This window comes from Bubalus bubalis, chromosome 4 (assembly GCF_019923935.1).
Source record: "Bubalus bubalis isolate 160015118507 breed Murrah chromosome 4, NDDB_SH_1, whole genome shotgun sequence".
In the NCBI taxonomy this organism is placed as follows: domain Eukaryota; kingdom Metazoa; phylum Chordata; class Mammalia; order Artiodactyla; family Bovidae; genus Bubalus; species Bubalus bubalis.
The window spans coordinates 107,472,970-107,493,357 of record NC_059160.1 but is presented as its reverse complement, the minus strand read 5'-3'; the positions used below and the strand labels follow the sequence as shown (position 1 = coordinate 107,493,357).

General features: G+C 39.8%; 1 protein-coding gene and 1 pseudogene across 4 annotated transcripts in view; both read left to right on the top strand.

Annotated features, from left to right (window-relative positions):
• TMTC2 (transmembrane O-mannosyltransferase targeting cadherins 2) overlaps positions 1-20,388 on the top strand; it is a 417,736-nt gene that overhangs the window by 300,524 nt on the left and 96,824 nt on the right. The gene's annotated exons all lie outside the window — the stretch shown is intronic.
• LOC112584786 lies at positions 13,383-13,483 on the top strand (annotated as a pseudogene).

The following is a 20,388-nucleotide window of genomic DNA, read 5'->3' as shown; positions in this document are numbered from 1 at the left end:
GAAGAGTTCAAAAAGATTTAGGATTTCCCAGAATACTTTGACAAATTCCATAGATCAAATCCTTTTTTATTCCTCTGACAAAAACGTTCTTTTCCTCTCTCTGCCTGTTCAAATTTTATTTCCCTCTGTGAAGTCTTGCCTGCGTCTTTTAAGCGATTATTTTTTTTTTCCTTTCTCTATACTTCCGTGGTGCTGATTTTCAGTATCTCCGTAGTGGCACTTTTTCACTTGAATGGCAGATATAAATCTATGTCTTTTGACCCTGAATGTGGGGCAGAGAGTAACTCTTTACTTATCTTTTTATATCTTTAGTATAAGGCATTTCACAATCTTAGCCACTGTCCTTGCACCCTCCTTTGTATTTCTCTTGTTAAGTTATGTAAGGGCGGGGCATGTGTCATTTTCCCCCAGTTTTATTTAGATGTAATTGCTGTATAGTACTATATACGTTGGGCTTCCCCATTGGCTCAGCTGTAGGGAGTCCACTGGCAGTGCAGGAGATGCACAGACATGGGTTTGATCCCTGAGTCAGGAAGATCTCCTGGAGGATTAAATGGCACTCTAGTATTCTTGCTTGGGAAATCTCATGGACAGAGGAGCCTGCAGGTTACAGTCTCAGTTCAGGTCAGTCGCTCAGTCTGTCCGACTCTTTGCAACCCCATGAATCGCAGCACGCCAGGCCTCCCTGTCCATCACCAACTCCCGGAGTTCACTCAGACTCACATCCATCGAGTCAGTGATGCCATCCAGCCATCTCATCCTCTGTCGTCCCCTTCTCCTCCTGCCCCCAATCCCTCCCAGCATCAGAGTCTTTTCCAATGAGTCAGCTCTTCGCATGAGGTGGCCAAAGTACTGGAGTTTCAGCTTTAGCATCATTCCTTCCAAAGAAATCCCAGGGTTGATCTCCTTCAGAATGGACTGGCTGGATCTCCTTGCAGTCCAAGGGACTCTCAAGAGTCTTCTCCAACACCACAGTTCAAAAGCATCAATTCATTGGCACTCAGCTTTATTCACAGTCCAACTCTCACATCCATACATGACCACTGGAAAAACCATAGCCTTGACTAGACGAACCTTTGTTGGCAAAGTAATGTCTCTGCTTTTGAATATGCTATCTAGGTTGGTCATAACTTTCCTTCCAAGGAGTAAGCATCTTTTAATTTCATGGCTGCAGTCACCATCTGCAGTGATTTTGGAGCCCCCCAAAATAGTCTGACACTGTTTCCACTGTTTCCCCATCTATTTCCCATGAAGTGATGGGACCAGATGCCATGATCTTCGTTTTCTGAATGTTGAGCTTTAAGCCAACTTTTTCACTCTCCTCTTTAACTTTCATCAAGAGGCTTTTTAGTTCCTCTTCACTTTCTGCCATAAGGGTGGTGTCATCTGCATATCTGAGGTAATTGATATTTCTCCCGGCAATCTTGATTCCAGCTTCTGCTACTTCCAGCCCAGCGTTTCTCATGATGTATTCTGCATATAAGTTAAATAAGCAGGGTGATGATATACAGCCTTGACGTACTTTTCCTATTTGGAACCAGTTTGTTGTTCCATGTCCAGTTCTAACTGTTGCTTCCTGACCTGCATACAAATTTCTCAAGAGGCAGGTTACAGTCTAAGGGGTTCCAAATATTTGGACATGAGTTAGTGACTAAATAACAACAATAAACTATGTAAGGTAAAGGTATACAGGTAGCTGATTTTTAAATATTCTTGTTTCCCTAGTCTGAATCTCGTTTTGCCAACACGTGCATTGAGATTTACTATCCATGCTAAGGCATCACTCTAATTCCTAGTGGTATATACTAGGATATACTAGGATACTAGAATAAATGAATGAGAGTGGCCTGATTGTGGAGTGGATTCAGTGTAATTTTCAAGACCCTGGAAGTCGAGGTAGGCACAAGAGGGTGTACATCTCCTGAATGCCTGTGATTGATATGTGTTATTTCATGAAGCTTTTTGATGTGTACTACCTTTATAAATGAGAAAACTGGGTTTCTAAGGTTTAGGACATGTCCCAAGAATAAATAAGCTACTCAATAGTAGAATTGGATACATCCTCAAAGACTTCTTAATTAAGCATCATTAATATCCATTCTATAAAAATAATTTTGTGTAATGCTTTCCTTTCTTTTATACCTGATTAGAGATGCTAAAAGTAAGCTAGTGCTCCTGCCTCCCCATAAGGTATGAAAATAGCTTATTTTTAGGCATTACCTCTAAGTACTAGTTTAGTTTGAATGGGTAAACACATTTTTATTATTAAGCTGTATAGCTCATGAATTTAGGACTTCTCTTTTTGGCTGTTGACACTTTTAAGGTCCTGTGTTCCTCAATCACCAATGTTCCAGGGTGCCCTAGAAAATAGTTCTGCTTTAGGGTCATTGGTAGCCTCCATGTTTAAATATAGTTGGGCCTGGGTGACCCAACTATAGAATATATAGAGCTTTCATACCAATGTCATGTCCAGTAAAAATACTAAACACAAGTTCTCTTTAAAATTGTGATTTATTCCTTATTTGAACTTTGTTACCTAGGACTAATGCCATGAATTTAAAATTGGACAAGCATTGAGAAAGGAAAGAATAAGTTTCCATTATCACCATGTTTCATATGGTTTTATAGTTGTTTCTAAAACCATGTATGTACTTTAGTTGTGTGTACATCCTTACTTTTTTTTTTTTTTTTTTTGGTCCTCCTTTTGTCCTTGTTCAATTTATTTCAGCCAAATATTTTGTAGTTTTTTGGAGCCAGTAAAATTAGTATTGATCTAAATTGTAGTAAAAGGAACTTGGCCGTTAGGTCATTTTCCAGATTTAGGTTAGTAAGAGAGAAGGAAGGATATGGGAGACTCTGACAGTAATTCTTGATACAGCAAACCTTTATTTTGGCTACTGCATGGAAGTACTGAGCCAGATTTCTGTGTCTAGCCAAAGTTAATTGGGCTACATAAAACTCCAGTTGAGAAAGTACTGAAGTTCCATGGAAAAGTTCCCTAGCCCAGGCTAGAATGGTGTCAGTGCAGTTTATCTCAAGTGCAGCCCTGTGTGTTTCCTTGGGCCTTTTGTAATGATTATTACTGTTTAGAGCTGAGATTAGTTTTCCATTTGGTCTTCTCTCAAGCAAAACTCTTCCCACTTTGCACGCTGACTAACATTTAGGTTCCTTTGTTTTATTATAATCACCGTACAGTCATGTTTAGATTGGAGGGAGTAGGAAACAAAAAATTTTCCTGTGACTCACTGAATGATTATTATGGATATATCCCATTGAAGTTACAAAACTTATTCAGTGAAAAGAGAAGGCATGTATCACATATATTGTGCTACTGAAATATTGAATGGAATATAGAAGAAAATTTGATTCAATGCAGTGTTCAGCTAAGCATTTTATATGAAATTGCCGCATCTAAACTTACTAGCATTCTGGCAGTAATTCACTTATCGTTGTATTATTTTTAGTCTAAATTGTAATGAATCTGATAGTTCTTTTTATGCATTTTGATATGTAGAATCAATCTTTTTTAAAATTTAGGTATAGTTATAAAATCAATCTTATAATTACTCTACTTGTTGCCGCCAAGTGACCTACGAATCCAAGTACCTCTGAAGTATCTCAGATTTTTATTCTGCTTTTTTATGTCAGTTATTGAAAGTCATTGTTAAGAGATATTTTCTTTTGCCAGATATTCTCAGAAATAGTAAAATCAAAATACTCAAATTCTCAGGCATTGAAAGTCACATGAAATAATCATACCTAGCTTTATATCTAAGTATCATGATGCTATGTTTGAAAAGCATATTTAAGGAAAAGGAAATGGCAACCCACTCTAGTATCTTGCCTGGAGAATTCCATGGACAGAGGAGCTGGGCAGGCTACAGTCCGTAGGATTGCAGAGTCGGACACGACTGAGTGATTAGCTTTTCTTTTTTAAAAGGTGTTACTGACCACATACATTTTCAAAAAAAATGTCTTTCATTCCAGTGATTGGACCAACACTTCCAAAAGAAAGTTGCCTTTTTTTCCCTTGTAACATCTGGATGTGTGTGTATGTGTGTGTGTGTGTGTGTGTGTATTTATACAAACAGATCTACACACAGAGGCATAAATGTAAATGAAGCCACATCTGTTCTAAAATGTGAGAGATTTCATTTCTGAAGCCTCATCAGCAGTAAATAGTACAGGTGAACCTATTTTCAAAGCAGAAACAGAGACACTAGACATAGAGAACAATGACACCAAGGAGAGAGAAGGTGGGATAAGTTGGGAGAGTGGGATTAACATACCTGCACTGCTGCTGTGCTTTGCTGTGCTGTGCTCAGTTGCTCAGTCAGGTCTGACTCTGTGACCGCATGGACTGTAGCCTGCCAGGCTCCTCTGTCCATGGGAATTCTCTAGGCAAGAACACTGGAGTGGGTTGCCATGTCCTCCTCCATTTATACACTACAATGTATAAAATAGATAACTAATGAGAGCCTACTGTATAGCACAGGAGAAGAAAAGGTACAGTCTCTTCATAGGACGTATATTAAGTTAACCTTAAAAATGCATTTCAGTATCCATTAGGTTTGATTCCACTTATACAAGGTACCTAGAATAGTCAAATTCATAGAGTCAGAAAGTATACTGCTGGATGCCTAAATAGCCTGGGAGTGGGGAGGGAAAATGGGGACTTAGTGTTTAATGAGGACAGAGTTTCAGTTTAGGAAGGTGCAAAATTCGAGATGGATGACGGTGAGAGTTGCACAAGGATGTGAAGGTACTTACTGCCACGGAGCTGTACAGTTCAGTATAGTCAAAACTGTATGTTTTACACTGTGCGACTTTTACCACAATTAAAAAAAAAAAAAACATTAAAAAATTAAAGCAGGGGTACTCTTTGTTGCAATGTGTGGGCTTCTCATTGTGCCGGCCTGTCTTGTAGAGCAGGGGCCCTGGAGTGTGTGGACTTCAGTAGTTGTAGTGCGAGGCCTCAGTAGTCATGGTCTACAGGCTTACTTGTCCCAAGGCATGTGGAATCCTCTGGGATCAGGGATAGAACCCGTGTCCCCTGCAGGCAGATTCCTAACCACTGGACCACCAGGGATGTCCAGGAAATCTAATGTATTTCTTAATCTTATTTCTCCATAGGTATTTTCTTTTCTCTGACTTGAAGATTCTCACTTTGTCTTCAGCTTTCTGTAGTTTGGACATAACCACGCCTCGGCTTATTATTTGGGGGTTTATCTGGCTTAGTGCTCTGTGTGTTTCCTGGATCTGTGGTTTGGCCTTTATTATATTTTGGAAAGTTGTGCATCAATATTACTTTAAATATTTCTTCTGCCCTCTTGTCTTTCTTTCCCATCTGATATTCCAATTACTGGTATGTTTGTTACATGTTTTGAGACTTTCCTATAGTTCTTGGATGTTCTGTGCTTTTCATTCATTTTTCTCATTACATTTCAGTATGGAAAGTTTCTATTGACTTATCTTTAAAGTCATTGATTCTTTCTGTGGTCATGTTGAGTCTTCTTATGATCTCATTAAATTTATTCTTGATTTCTGTTATGATATTGAGCATTACTTCTAATTCTTCCTTAGAATTTCTCTCTGCGTACATTATACATGTGTTCCTGCATGTTGTCTACTTTTTCTGTTAGAATCTTTAACATGTTCTTTTCTGACAGTTATAATGTATTTCATGTTTCAGTATCTTAGTATGGTTCTGACGCTAACTTCGTCTTTTTGGACTCTTTCTTTCCTTTTGTCATGCTATGTAATTTTTTTTGTGGGATGTTCGATATGTTGAATTCATCATAGATCATATTTCACAAAGATTATTCTTCTTCACCTGCCCTCACCAGGAGGGGATCTTTTTTGGTTCTTTACTGTGAGAACCTCATTGGTTTCTTTGGAAATTAAGACCATGATAGAGTGGGAACCACACCCTCCACCCAAAGACTGGCCTTCAGGATTTTCTCACTCTCAGGCTAATCCACAGTTGGCTTCCAGCAAGTCATCAAAAGTACCACTTAAAGTGTACCCATCAATTCATAGCTCCTAATTTGATGAAGACTGTTTGGGAGGTTGATGTCTAATGAGTTCTATGAAGCTTTCATGGCACGTTTTTCCAGTCGAGAACAAGAGGGCCTGAGGTGTTGACAGTGATAATTTAGACCTGAACTGAAGACTATTAAATAGTCTTATCTAGAGGCAGAGAAGTTCAGACTTACTATTTCCCATCTCTGTGTCACCTCTGTACTTGATTTTTTTCCTGTTTAGTGACCCACATTTTCCTTGATCTTACATATTTTCTCAGAGAGAGAAAATCTTATTCTGTAATAATGCCGAAATACCCATGTGTGTATGCTTCTCCTCGCACACTCTGCTGAGACTTGGGAAGGATCCAGTTTGGAGATATGCTTGTCATATGCATTTATACATACGAACTCATTCTCCTGGTAATCTGCCAGTCTCTGGCCGTTTACTGTGTGTGTGTTTTCCCTTTTTGCCTGGATTAAAGGTTCCTGTAATTGTGTATGTACTATCTCTGGTCACGTCACACTCTGGAAATTAAAGTGAATGAGCTTTGCTTTCTAAACAATTCTTATTAAACATTGTTTAATATTTAATTTCAGTAGGTCTTTCTTTGTAAGTCCCAGAAATTTATTATTCACAGAAGGTAACTCAAGAAACATTAGACTAGCAGAAAGTAGAAATATGGTAACTTATGTTGTTAAGTAACCTTATTCTTTCAAATACATGGGTTTTGAGATGGTTGATATCAAATGAACCTTTGTTAGCTTCAGGGCCTTTTAATGGTCTTAAAACAAGGAACGTTTTCTCCATAAGACTGGCTTTCTAAATAATTTCCTGAATTTGGATATTGTAAAGAGAACTTGTAAGCCACCAGCACTTGGACTGAGCAGGTAGCCTATGGTCTCGATGCTTGGCCAACTTTTTCTCTGTCTGTGAACCAGCTGAAGTATGATACCTCCTTTTTGAGCCCTCCCCTCATTGGATTTGCTCAGACACAACAGATTCCTTGGTTTTTGTTTTCTCCTTAGGTACTATGTACAATGAGAGCCCTTTTAAGTATGATCTTGCAATTGATAAATGCCCATTTCCAGAGTCACCATGGTATTATTCAGTCTATAAGAGCAGGAGTCATCTCATAATCCATTGCCTGACAGCGTGCTTGGCATACGTGGATACTCTCTGAATCTCTGCTGAGGGATGGGGGTGGGTGGGTGCATGAGTGTATAGGTAGACCTACTCTGTAAAGCTCATCTTTAAATAGCATAATGATTCCTCGTAATAAACTTCTGGACCAGGTCAATAATGTAATACCTTAACTGTGAAATCAGATTGTCTCTGTTTGAAGCCCAGTTCTGACGAATCAAGTTTTTGTGCCTTGGACTAAGTAGACTAATCTCACTGTCCCTCAGTTTCTTATTTTGTAAAACAGATAATAATAATATCTCAGGTGTAATACAAGGATTTAATATGGCGATACAGGGAAAGTGCCTGGAATAGCACCTGGCACGTAGTAAGCTGCTCTTAGAGTGTTTCGTTTCTTCTCATATAACCTGTAAAGAGAAAGTAGAATTGCAATGTGCTAGGATAACAGACTCCCAGAAAAATCTGCCTTGGGGAAGCAGAGATGAATGGAAACTTAATTACGCTTGACACAGATCAGATGGCCTTGTGCTGTGAGAGGATATCTTTGTTCATGCCTTCCTTGTTAGGAGTGTGGCGGAAATAGGAAGCTGAGGTCACCGTAAGACCTCAGCGATGCTGCTATTGAGTCTCCTGGTTTCAGCTGAGATTCCAATGTCACTGCAATTGCAAGTCATTGTTGACTTGTCTGTTTTAGGTGAATACTTGTGAGAGGGAAACAAGAATTAGCGTAACTGTAGAATATTTGTCCAAACCAGAAGGGATGGCTATGATTTTTACACTATAACAGTGGACATAGAGTAGTTTTAGGCAAACCAGAATTACTTCTGAGAATTACTTACAAAATGAGAAGCACAGTATACCATTTCAATATGCATGTGGTCTGGTTTGTGTAAGAACCTTTCTAGGACATTTTGGCTTCCCTGATAGCTCACTTGGTAAAGAATCCTACTGCAATTCAGGAGACCCTGGTTTGATTCCTGGGTCAGGAAGATCCACTGGAGAAGGGATAGGCTACCCACTCCAGTATTCTGGCCTGGAGAATTCCATGGACTGTATGGTCCATGGGGTCCTAAAGAGCTGGACACTACTGAGCCGCTTTCACTTTCAGGACATTTTACCTTTGATAGGCATCTTTACCTTAAAGTCCTTTCAGAAGAAAATAAGGGGGTCATTCATTCCAATTCCACTTAATTTTGTTTGTTAGTAAATTAAAATACAGTGGATTTTAGGTCTTGGCTACTATCCCTAGTCTCAGTGTCAGCTGGCTAGATCTAGGAGAAAAGGAACTGGCATTCCTTTTCTCTGTCATGGATTGAAAAACAATAGAAGCAAAGGAGTATGATGTGAATTAAGAGCTTAACTTTCTTTAATCTGAATTTTTAACCAATGATGACTTCCCTGAATTGAACTCCGTTTTTTAAGCCAGTAGAGTTTAATCAGTCCTTTGATTGACAATTGAGAAAAGCAAAACCTATTCAAATTAGTGGCTTTCCTTGGTGATTCATCTTCTTGGTATCAGAACCAGACTAGAATTCAGGTTCCTGGTGCACCCAGATGGTAGAGAATTTGCCTGCAATGCAGGAGACCTGGGTTTGATCCCTGGGTTGGGCAGATGCTCTGGAGAAGGAGATGGCTACTCATTCAAGTATTCTTTCCTGGAGAATTCCATAGACAGAGGAGCCTAGTGGGCTACAGTCCATGGGTCACAAAGAGTCAGACGCGACTGAGGGACTAACACTTTCTGTGACTGAATCCAGTGCTTTTATGCACTACACTGGTTCAGTCATCAAAGAGATTTACATCTTAATAAGTTAAATAACCCTCTCTATCCTTACTGCTGAAGATTTCGACCAAAAATAGGTATGAAATGAGGGAATTATTTACATCTGGCTTTATCTTCTTGTGAGAGCATTTGGATTTTAGAGTTGTGGCAGCCTGCCAGTGACAAATGGAGGTGCAGAGATGGCCTGCCCATCATCCACTACCTTTTATGGTGTCAGGGGGTTGCTTGTTCTGCTTTGCGACCCAGCTGCAATGCAGCTGTTGTTGGCACTCCTGCTTCTCCACTCTCACAGTGCAGCTTTCCTAACCATCCCCATGGGGTTTAACTTCTGAGCACGAATGTCAGTTCTGAGCTCTGTGAGCCAAGGCTGCCTCTTGGGGACCAATCAGCGTAGCAGCTTTCCACATCATAGCTAAACAGTTTGGGATGGAGCAGTCCAGCAATTTCTCATGACAAACAAGAAGCACCCATTTGCACAAACAGTGCAGCCGGATGGTTGAAGTTGTTGCAGTAGCTAAATCTGGGGGCTTTCCAATGACACTGATTCCTGAAACAGAGGTCGCATGGGCCACTTTGTCCATCTAAACAGAGGTCGCATGGGCCGCTTTGTCCATCTAAACAGAGGTCGCATGGGCCGCTTTGTCCATCTAAAGTGTCCTATTAATGTCTACTTTCTGTGAACTTGTGGTGCCATCTTTGGACCACGGAAGGCTAATTGAAACTGTGGTTTCTTTTTTTTCCCCCTTGTATAGAGGAGGTATTGACAAAAGTGACAGGAATGACATTCTGGGTATCACTCGAGCCTCATGATGTTGTCAGATTTACCCACTGAAGCCTACACACTCTTTCATGGAGGCAACAGGACTTCCCAATGAGAGTAGGAAGTGTGTTTTCAGTATTTTCTTTTCCAATATATTTAGAGTTTTCATGCGTTTATGACTACCTACCATGCATCTGCAGCTTTCCAGGTGGTGTTAGTAGTAAAGAACCTACCTGTCCAGGCAGGAGTTATAAGAGTTTTAGGTTCGATTCCTGGGTCAGGAAGATCCCCTGGAGGAGGGCATGGCAACCCACTCCAGTATTTTTGCCTGGAGAAGCCCATGGACAGAGGAGCCTAGAGGGCCATAGTCCATCGGGTCACAAAGAGTCGGACATGACTGAAGAGACTTCACACACACAGCATCTGGCCCCTTGGCTAAAACTGAAGTCGCTCAGTTGTGTCCAACTCTTTGCGACCCCATGGACTGGAGCCGGCCAGGCTCCTCTATCCATGAGATTTTCCAGGCAAGAATACTGGAGTGGGTTGCCATTTCCTTCTCCCGGGGATCTTTCCAACCCAGGGATTGAACCCGGCTCTCCCGCATTGTAGGCAGAAGCTTTTGCTGTCTGAGCCACCAGGGAAGCCCCAGCCTTTGGCTAAGTGTTGACTAAATCAATCTCCTACAGTGGTTTATGATTAGAAGAGATTACAAGTGGGAATAAGAGTGCATATGGTAAGGGTCTGGTAAGGGTCACAACAAAAGCAGGAATCAAGTGTTCTCTTAGGGGACCCAGAAGGAAAAGACTCAGTTTAAAGAATTCCAGGCTGGTTTATTTTGGCCTTGGTTATAATTGGAAAGTTAACTAAGAATTCTAGAATTTCGAGGTTTTCTCTTTTAATTTTCAATTCAACTATGAAAAAGTAAATCTACACATTAATCTTTATTTCCAGTTCCAATTTATGTTTTGATTTTCTGTGTTCTTTTTCCAAACACTCAATATGTCTCATTCTCTTCTACTGACATGATCACGTCCCTTCTCCTTCAGAGCCAGACATATTGACTGAGGGCATCAGTTTCCTCAACCCTCTCCCCAGACTTACCCCCACTTCTTCTGGCTTCAAGACCTATTATTTTGTAAAAATACACCTCACTGAACTTACTAGTGTCTGATCTCTGTGTCACTAAACCCACTGGGAGTTTTTCAGAAATTGACATAATTGACTACTCGTGTCTTCTTGAAATACTGTTTTACCTTACTTCGGTTCTCTTGATTCAGCCTGACTAACAAACCACATCTTTGACAGCTCAGATGTCTCAAAGGTACTGTATAATTCTCAGAACTGAGCTTGTGATTTTCCTCCCTTAACCTGGTCTTTTTCCATTATTTACTTACTTTATCTCAGTTTCAGGATCAGAAACCTTGAGGTCATCTTTGTGACCTCCATCTCACACCCTCTCCCTCTCCTATCCATCTTGTAATCCTGTCTGTATTACCTAAGTATCTCTCCTGTCAGTCCACTTATCTTCCTCTCCATTATCAGTCCATCACTCTCTTTTAAAAGCCTGGATTAATCTGCCTGCATCCCTTCTGTTCCCATTACAACTGTTACCCACACAACCCTCAGAGTGATACTGACAAAACAGATAAGGACAAATTCCTTCATGTAATCCATCTGAAGGTGGGCTCTACCTTCAACCTTTTCCAATAGCCCACCTCTATTCCTTCTCTCTGGCTCCCTCACCCTGGATTCATGCACTGTTTTTGCCATAGAGATTTTACCTTTGTTGTGTCTCTACTTCATGTATAATTTGTCTCCCTTCAACTAGTTAATCACACAGCTCTCAGATTTTTTAGAGCAAGCAGGACTTCCTTTGGAAGACTTTCCCAAGTACTTCAACTAATTCTAAATGAAATCCACTTAGAATATTACGTTGTATGCATTACACCTACAGTTTTGGACTCTTCGTGAAGGCAAAAGACGGTGAAGTTGCTCAGTCGTGTCCAACCTTTGTGACCCCATGGACTGTGGCCTATCAGGCTCCTCCCTCCATGGGATTTTCCAGGCAAGAGTGATGGAGTGGATTGCCATTTCCTTCTCCAGGAGATCTTCCCGAACCAGGAATTGAACCCGGGTCTGTGGCATTGCAGGCAGACGCTTTACGTCTGAGCCACCAGGGAAGCCAATTTTAAGTGGCTTAAAGGCTTGAAGGCAAAGGTTGTTCCTAATTCACCATTCTCATCCCAGTGCTTAACACTGCTTCTGCTACTGCTGCTAAGTTGCTTCAGGCATGTCTGACTCCCAGTAAATAGTAGTTGGATTAAGGAAATCAATGAATAAACCTAATGGATTGCTGAAAGTTCATTGTTTTAACTACAAACACATTTTTCTATTTAATTTATGAGTCAAAGAGAAATTCTGTGTACTAGTCTGAAGTCTAAAGATAGCTGATTTTGATATTTAAAAATGATTTCATAATTCTGAAGTAAAATTTTAGGATATATATATCTGCAATTTAATTATAATGTGTTTAAAGAAAATTTCTACTTCACCACAGCATCCTCAGACATTTTAATAATAAAATATTCTCATAAATTTATATTATAGATGGAGAAGAGTTTTAACTTAACTGAGTTTAGGGTAGCAATGCAATGTAACAGCCTAAGCAATTTGCCCAGATAGAGCTTAAGATGTGGTTGTATTCTATCAAATTAATTATCTCGTACTGAAATGTTATTGTAGTATGTGTGGATGACCTCTTTAAGCTTGAAGGGAAAATATGCAAGTGAACAGAGGTAGAAAGGAAGTAAAAATTTCTTATATAACAGGATATCTGAATAAAGCTAAACATCTTTCATTATGTAATATTTTAGAAATTGGCTATTTGTATTAATATGTTAAAATCTTAACTTTTTTTTACTCATAAATGTCAAAGCTGTATAGAAAGCAACGTATATTTTTTTACTAATAAAATATTTAAAATATTTGTGAAAGTCAAGCTACTTATTTAAAACAGTAATTTAATATATTTTTCTTCTCTTTTACTGAAACCATGCTTTAAATAGAAGGCTTGTTTTGTTTTGTTTTGTTTTTTCCCTTTTTTCTGTTTTGCTTTCCTCTTGGCATTCTTGCAAGTTTTCTTTTAACTTCTTCTCAGGGAAGCTACCAGATAGCTGGTGTTTTTGCCAAGGCTTGATCTGTGACTTCCTCTCTGGTCAGGCTTTCTGAATTAGTCCTCCATACTCTCCTGCTGTAGCATCTCAAAAATGGGAATTGGTTGCTCCATGACACATGCACCTTCCTACCAACACTTGCTCTCAAGAAATCTTTTTCATGTGTATAAATGATACCTGCATTCACCTAGGTGCCACAAGCCAAAGCTATGGAGTCATCTTTGACTCCTGTTTTCATGTTATACCTATATCCAGTCTTATCAGTCATACATCTACAAGATACTCCACATCTAACCACATCTCACTGGCTCCACTGCTTTTACCCTAGTCTTTGCCATGGAGTATTAACAACCTTCTAAGTGGTCCCCCTTTTTTCTATGCCTGATGCAGTCAGTTTTCCGGTCAAGATCTCAGTTTTTTTTGTAAAAATATGTGGATCATGTTGTGCTTCTATCTAAAATCCTCCATGGTGTTCTGTTCTAGTTAAGAGAAATTCCAGGGCTTGCTTCAGCAGCACATACACTAAAATTGAGATGATGCAGAGAGGATTATCATGGCCCTCACACAAGGGTGACATACATTCATGAAGTGTTCCATATTCTGTGTAGTTCCCAGAGGCTGTTCGGTGGCTTTGCTGGTTAACACCAAGGAAATGATACGAGTCAAAGCAACATGTGACATCTAATATTGAAACTGTGACTTTTACTACCAAAACAAAAAGTTAACTCCAGACTCCTTACAGTGACTACTTTGCCCTACGCAACCTGATCACTCCAGTGTCTCACACTCATTTCCTGTGATTCTTTGTGGAGTTTACTCCCCTGCCGCCATATTGGTTTTCTTGTTAGGCTCTAATGTTCCAAACATGCCATGTCTTTGCATGGTTCACTCACTTCCTTTACTTAGGTTGCTTTTCCAGCGTCAGCAGAGACTTCTTGACAACTTTCTCAAACTCCATCCCACCCTCAGTGTGTGTTGCTCTCTCACATTAGCCTGTTATTTTTTTTTTTACCAAACTGCTTTAGACCGACACTGTGACTGCTCCTGTGTGAACTACCATTCCACCACTAGAGTGTGAACTGCAGGAGGGCAGGAACTTCATCTTGATTACCAGGACTGTAACACAGCATGGTACATAGCAGGAGCTTAATTCATTTCTGTGTAGTGAAATGCCACATCTCTGACGAATTCCCTTTCCAGTGGATGAAGTTGTTCTGTGTTCTCAGGACACTTAGTTTGACACTAACACAGCAGTATTTTTTTAATAGTTTACTTTAGGTGTGTACCTCCCTCTGCATCAGTCTTAAGATCCCAGAGAAACAACCCTCTCATTCACCTTTGAAATCCAGCAGTAAAATGAGCCAGTATTGATAGAGGTAGTGCTAGCCTCCTCTTGCATTAAAACAATAGTTATTTAGAACATAAGCAGCATCTTACAACCTGCTTATTTCATTTAGCGATGGACCATGAAATATCTGGTGGTTTAAATACTTTCTACAAAATCATTTTAATAGATACATATTTCCTTGAAATGGCATGTGGTTAACCAAGTCTATGCTGGTAGACACTGAATTTGTATAAACAATGCTGTAATGAAAATACATAGCTGCCTCTTGGAATTTACAGGTATTTCCTTAGTACAAATAACAAGAGATAAAATTGTTTAGCCAAGTGTATCTGTGACTTAAAAGTTTTGAGGCATAACAAATTACTTCCAGGAATATCGTACTGTCTTTTTCTATACTTTAGCTATGTGCTAGCTGAGTGCAGTTTCTAATGAGCCATCAGGAATACTGAGTTCTGTAATTTGGGAGCAATGTTGCTAATAGATGATTAATATCTCAATGTATTAATTTACCTTTTAGGTAAATTGAATATTGAGTAAATGTAACACATCTTTTTTAGGGATATCAACCCTTATATTTTGTTATTAACAAGCTGCTGATTTGTGCCTGTTGCTCAGGTAACACATTTGACATTGAAGCCAGAATACCAGCTGCATATGGCTGATGCACTATAACTTCTTCGAATGAAATTCAGTCTGCTGCAGTCTTTTATCCCACTTTGTCTGCCATTTCATTTCAACGAGTTTTGCGGCCTCCTCCCGTCCAAAGATACACCTAAATCTGAAGGCTTATTGGTATTCAGAAAGCTAGGAAGTGATTAAATGCATTCTTTTTAATGGCTGAGTAATACTCCATTGTGCATTTGAATCAGTTCTAATAAGGTGGATGAAACTGAAGCCTACTATACAGAGTGAAGTAAGCCAGAAAGAAAAACACCAATACAGTATACATCAGATCAGATCAGTCGCTCAGTCGTGTCCGACTCTTTGCGACCCCATGAATCGCCGCACGCCAGGCCTCCCTGTCCATCACCAACTCCTGGAGTTCACTGAGACTCACGTCCATCGAGTCAGTGATGCCATCCAGCCATCTCAGCCTCTGTCGTCCCCTTCTCCTCTTGCCCCCAATCCCTCCCAGCATCAGAGTCTTTTCCAATGAGTCAACTCTTCGCATGAGGTGGCCAAAGTACTGGAGTTTCAGCTTTAGCATCAGTCCTTCCAAAGAAATCCCAGGGCTGATCTCTTTCAGAATGGACTGGTTGGATCTCCTTGCAGTCCAAGGGACTCTCAAGAGTCTTCTCCAACACCACAGTTCAAAAGCATCAATTCTTCGGTGTTCAGCCTTCTTCACAGTCCAACTCTCACATCCATATATGACCACAGGAAAAACCATAGCCTTGACTAGACGGACCTTTGTTGGCAAAGTAATGTCTCTGCTTTTGAATATGCTATCTAGATTGGTCATAACTTTCCTTCCAAGGAGTAAGAGTCTTTTAATTTCATGGCTGCAGTCACCATCTGTAGTGATTTTGGAGCCCAGAAAAATAAAGTCTGACGCTGTCTCCACTATTTCCCCATCTATGTCCCATGAAGTGATGGGACCGGATTTCATGATCTTCGTTTTCTGAATGTTGAGCTTTAAGCCAACTTTTTCACTCTCCTCTTTCACTTTCATCAAGAGACTTTTGAGTTCCTCTTCACTTTCTGCCATAAGGGTGGTGTCATCTGCATATCTGAGGTTATTGATATTTCTCCCGGCAATCTTGATTCCAGTTTGTGTTTCTTCCAGTCCAGCGTTTCTCATGATGTATTCTGCATATAAGTTAAATAAACAGGGTGACAATATACAGCCTTGACGTACTCCTTTTCCTATTTGGAACCAGTCTGTTGTTCCATGTCCAGTTCTAACTGTTTCTTCCTGACCTGCATACAGATTTCTTAAGAGTCAGATCAGGTGGTCTGGTATTCCCATCTCTTTCAGAATTTTCCACAGTTTATTGTGATCCACACAGTCAAAGGCTTTGGCATAGTCAATAAAGCAGAAATAGATGTTTTTCTGGAACTCTCTTGCTTTTTCTATGATCCAGCGGATGTTGGCAATTTGATCTCTGGTTCATCTGCCTTTTCTAAAACCAGCTTGAACATCAGGAATTTCATGGTTCACATATTGCTGAAGCCTGGCTTGGAGAATTGTGAGCATTACTTTACTAGCATGTGAGATGAGTGCAATTGTGTGGTAGTTTGAGCATTCTTTGGCATTGCCTTTCTTTGGGATTGGAATGAAAACTGAGCTTTTCCAGTCCTGTGGCCACTGCTGTGTTTTCCAAATTTGCTGGCATATTGAGTGCAGCACTTTCACAGCATCATCTTTCAGGATTTGGATACATATATATATGGAATTTAGAAAGGTGGTAACGATAACCCTGTATGCAAGACAGCAAAAGAGACACAGATGTATAGAACAGTCTTTTGGACTCTGTGGGAGAGGGAGAGGGTGGGATGATTTGGGAGAATAGCATTGAAACATGTATAATATCATATAAGAAACGAATCGCCAGTCCAGGTTCGATGCAGGATACAGGATGCTTGGGGCTGGTGCACTGGGATGACCCAAAGGGATGGTACGAGGAGGGAAGTGGGAGGGGGGGTTCAGGATGGGGAGCATGTGTACACCCTTGGCGGATTCATGTTGATGTATGGCAAAACCAATACGATATTGTAAAGTAATTAGCTCCAATTAAAATAAATAAATTTAAATTTAAAAAAAGAAAAAAAAAAAGAAAGAAAGCTAGGAAGGAAGCTGCCCGAGTCAACCGGGTGTGAGCTAATTCCTCAGCCTGAAGTATGATGGCCCTGCAGTGGGACCGGGGATGGGTTTCAGGGAAGCTTTGTTCAGGTCTGGGAGTTGTGTTTCTAGGCACCAGCCTTGCCCAGGCATGCCCCAGAGCCATACCTCCCTGCTGAGGTCTCAACACTTATTCTGGATGCTACCCCTGTCACCACTGGCTGCCCTTAATTTGACATATGTTTAGGCTTAATGACATGTTCCAAGTGTCTGTGAAGTGGCTTCTGCTTTGGGACGTTTAGGAAAAGAGATCACAAAAGACCTGAGAATTATAGAAGGTGAAACTTGAGGGATAATTCAGTGAGAAACACAAACTATTATCATTAACCTGTTTAGCTACCTTCATTTTGTTTTTTTTTTTTTGTTTGTTTGTAGCATTATTCTACTATTTTTAAAACTTTCTAGAAGAAATAGTATTCTGCCCCTAAAAAAATGAATGTCATCATCAGATTTTGGGTCCCTGATGATCTGATGGTAAATATTGTAGTAGTATAATAATAAAGCATTTCATTCTGAAGGTTATCATTGCCCTTACCCCTTCACTTTGCCTTTAATTAGGGTTATCTCTGGCTGATTATGCATAATGACTTAGAGAGGGACTTTAGAACTAAATGGTTTGATGTAAATCATCTTCATTAGTAAGATTTAATTCAATTGTTAGATTTTTTTTAATGATCTATTTCTTATGAGGAGAAAATGTTTTATATCCTGAAGACACTTCATATATAAATACTAATGTTAAGATGTACTATCAAGCAATGCTTCTTCTGTTTGTAAATGAGGACCTTCACAAATTATTTTTTCAAGGCTGTTTTATTGCTTTTCTTTTTGCACTCAAACTATAATGCAGGTGTAAAGAACACATTTACTAAACTATATATAAGCTTTTGGGCTTCCCAGGTGGCACAGTGGTAAAGAATCCACCTGACAATGAAGGAGACGCAAGAGACGTGGGTTCAATCCTTGGGTGGGTAAGATCCCCTGGACTGGGAAATGGCAACCCACTCCAGTGTTCTTGCCTGGAAAATTGCATGGACAGAGGAGCTTGGGACTGAGCATGCACACACTAAGTTGCATATATGCTTTTACGTGCTCAGTCGTGTCCAACTCTTTGTGACCCCATGGACTATAGCCCACTAGACAAAGATTCCCCTGTCTATGGAATTCTTCAGGCAAGAATACTGGAGTGGGTTGCCATTCCCTTCTCCAGGGGAGAACCCAGGTCTTCTGCAGTGCAGGTGGATTCCTTACTACCGGGGAAGTCCATATAAGGTTTTAGATCCATTTTATTGGCTGCTTCCCTTTCTTATTTCTTATCCATGTAGATACACATTTGAATGAATGACCAACAGTTACCATTATCAGACATTCCCCCAAAATAAATGCTAAATGTATGAAAGTGACTGCTGGATCACAATTGCAGAAAGAGACTCTTCTACAGTAAACTTAAAGCAGCATCTAAATAGGAGTAGGGTGACCTAAGGAAAATCCTCTGGTTTATTTTTTGTATTATTCCAACCTCTGTTATTGGGTTGCCTAGTTGACTCAGTGGTAAAGATTCTGCCTGCCAGTGCAGGAGATGCAGAAGACAGGGGTTTGATCCCTGGGTCAGGAAGGTCCTTGGAGAAAGAAATGCAACCCACTTATTCTTGCCTGGAGTCCCATGGACAGAGGAGCCTGGAAGGCTGTATAGTCCACGGGATTGCAAAAAAATTGGATATGACTGAACACCCATGCCCACAACTGGTGTTCCTACCAATGCTGAAGACACAAGTAATCCCTTATTGGGATATAAATATTTGGATGAGAATCAGGCTAGTCTGAGGACCACTTTTTATGGTTTATCAGGAGGCTTGGGTTCAATCCCTGAGTTGGAAAGATGCCCTAGAGGAGGGCACAGCAACCCACTCCAGTATTCCTGCCTGGAGAATCCCCATGGACAGTGGTGCCTGGCAGGGTACAGTCCATGGGGTCGCAAAGAGTCAGACACGACTGAGCGACTAAGCACAGCACAGCATAGACCTTGGCTCATGTGACAGTTTTCATATGTAAAGTGGAGAAATTACTGCTTTATTCATAGCTCTGTAGTTTACTGAAAATGTGACCACGTGAATAACTAAAGAGTTACTATATGCTATTAAGTTATGTACAAGAAAATAGTGGTGGCCTGTTCATTTGTTGACTGGTAATTATATTTATAGAATATTTGGATGGCTATAGAAGAAAAAGTAAAGTCTTAAGGGAGTAATCTAGTTTAGAGGACAAGATTAGTATGCTACTTACGTTACAAATATATATATGCAAGAATGTAGACTCTTGATATTTTCAGGTCATTCAGTAAAATAGCGGTTCTAAGCTGTGGCATCCAAACACACTTGTGTGTAGGGTGGTAGATATAATGAGTGATTTGCTACTAAAAATAAGTTAAAAATTGGTGTATGGTTAACTTTTAAAAATGAGACAGTTCAAGCTGAAGCCACTGATAGTATATAATTCTCTCATGTTTAATATTCCTGAGTGCTTCCTTAAGCAGGAGCTCCAGGTTTGGGAGGAACTGTGTATGTGTAAATATTACTATGTAAGTATCTATTTTTATATTCCTTTATTTTGTAGTTGGAAAAAGCATTGATCAGCTGTCAAAAGAGGTACTGTTTACCTTGTATACCTGCTCAGGTGGGCACCTGTTTCTGAGAAGGGAACGTAGCATCCAGTTTAATTAGAAAACAAAATAAATGTGCTGCGAACTAATCATATGCTGTAAAACAGGCTACCTAAACTTTACTGAATATTTACATTAATGTGGATGTTTTACTGCTGCCAATCAGAAGAGGACCTGACCAAGCCTAGTTCTGATTGAGGATGCTTTTTTTCATGAATTTAAATGATACTAATCTTGAGTCTGTGTTTTTCATACTCAGTAAAGTGCTGCAAACTTTATAAGTCAGGAAATCTGAAATCTATAGTAACATTGAAGATGTGAGCTGGAAGAGTCTTTTATTGGAGGAAGGGGAAAGTGATAGGAATGGGAGACATTTTATAGGAAAATTGTGAAGTTTAGTTTCTACCATGACATTAAGTTCTACAAAGTATTTTTGAATTTTGGTAATTAGGAACCAGATAGTGGCCTTCAAGGTGGAAAGAATGATTTTTTTTTTTTTTTTTTTGAGGAGATAGGATAAAAATCAAAGAATGTCAGAGCTTTCTATGCTGCCAAGTAAAAACCCATCTTTCTCCTTTGATGACTGTTTACTCAAGTGCCGAATTATAAGGAAAATGAAAATCTCAGACGATTATATAAAATTGCTGAAACCGGTAATT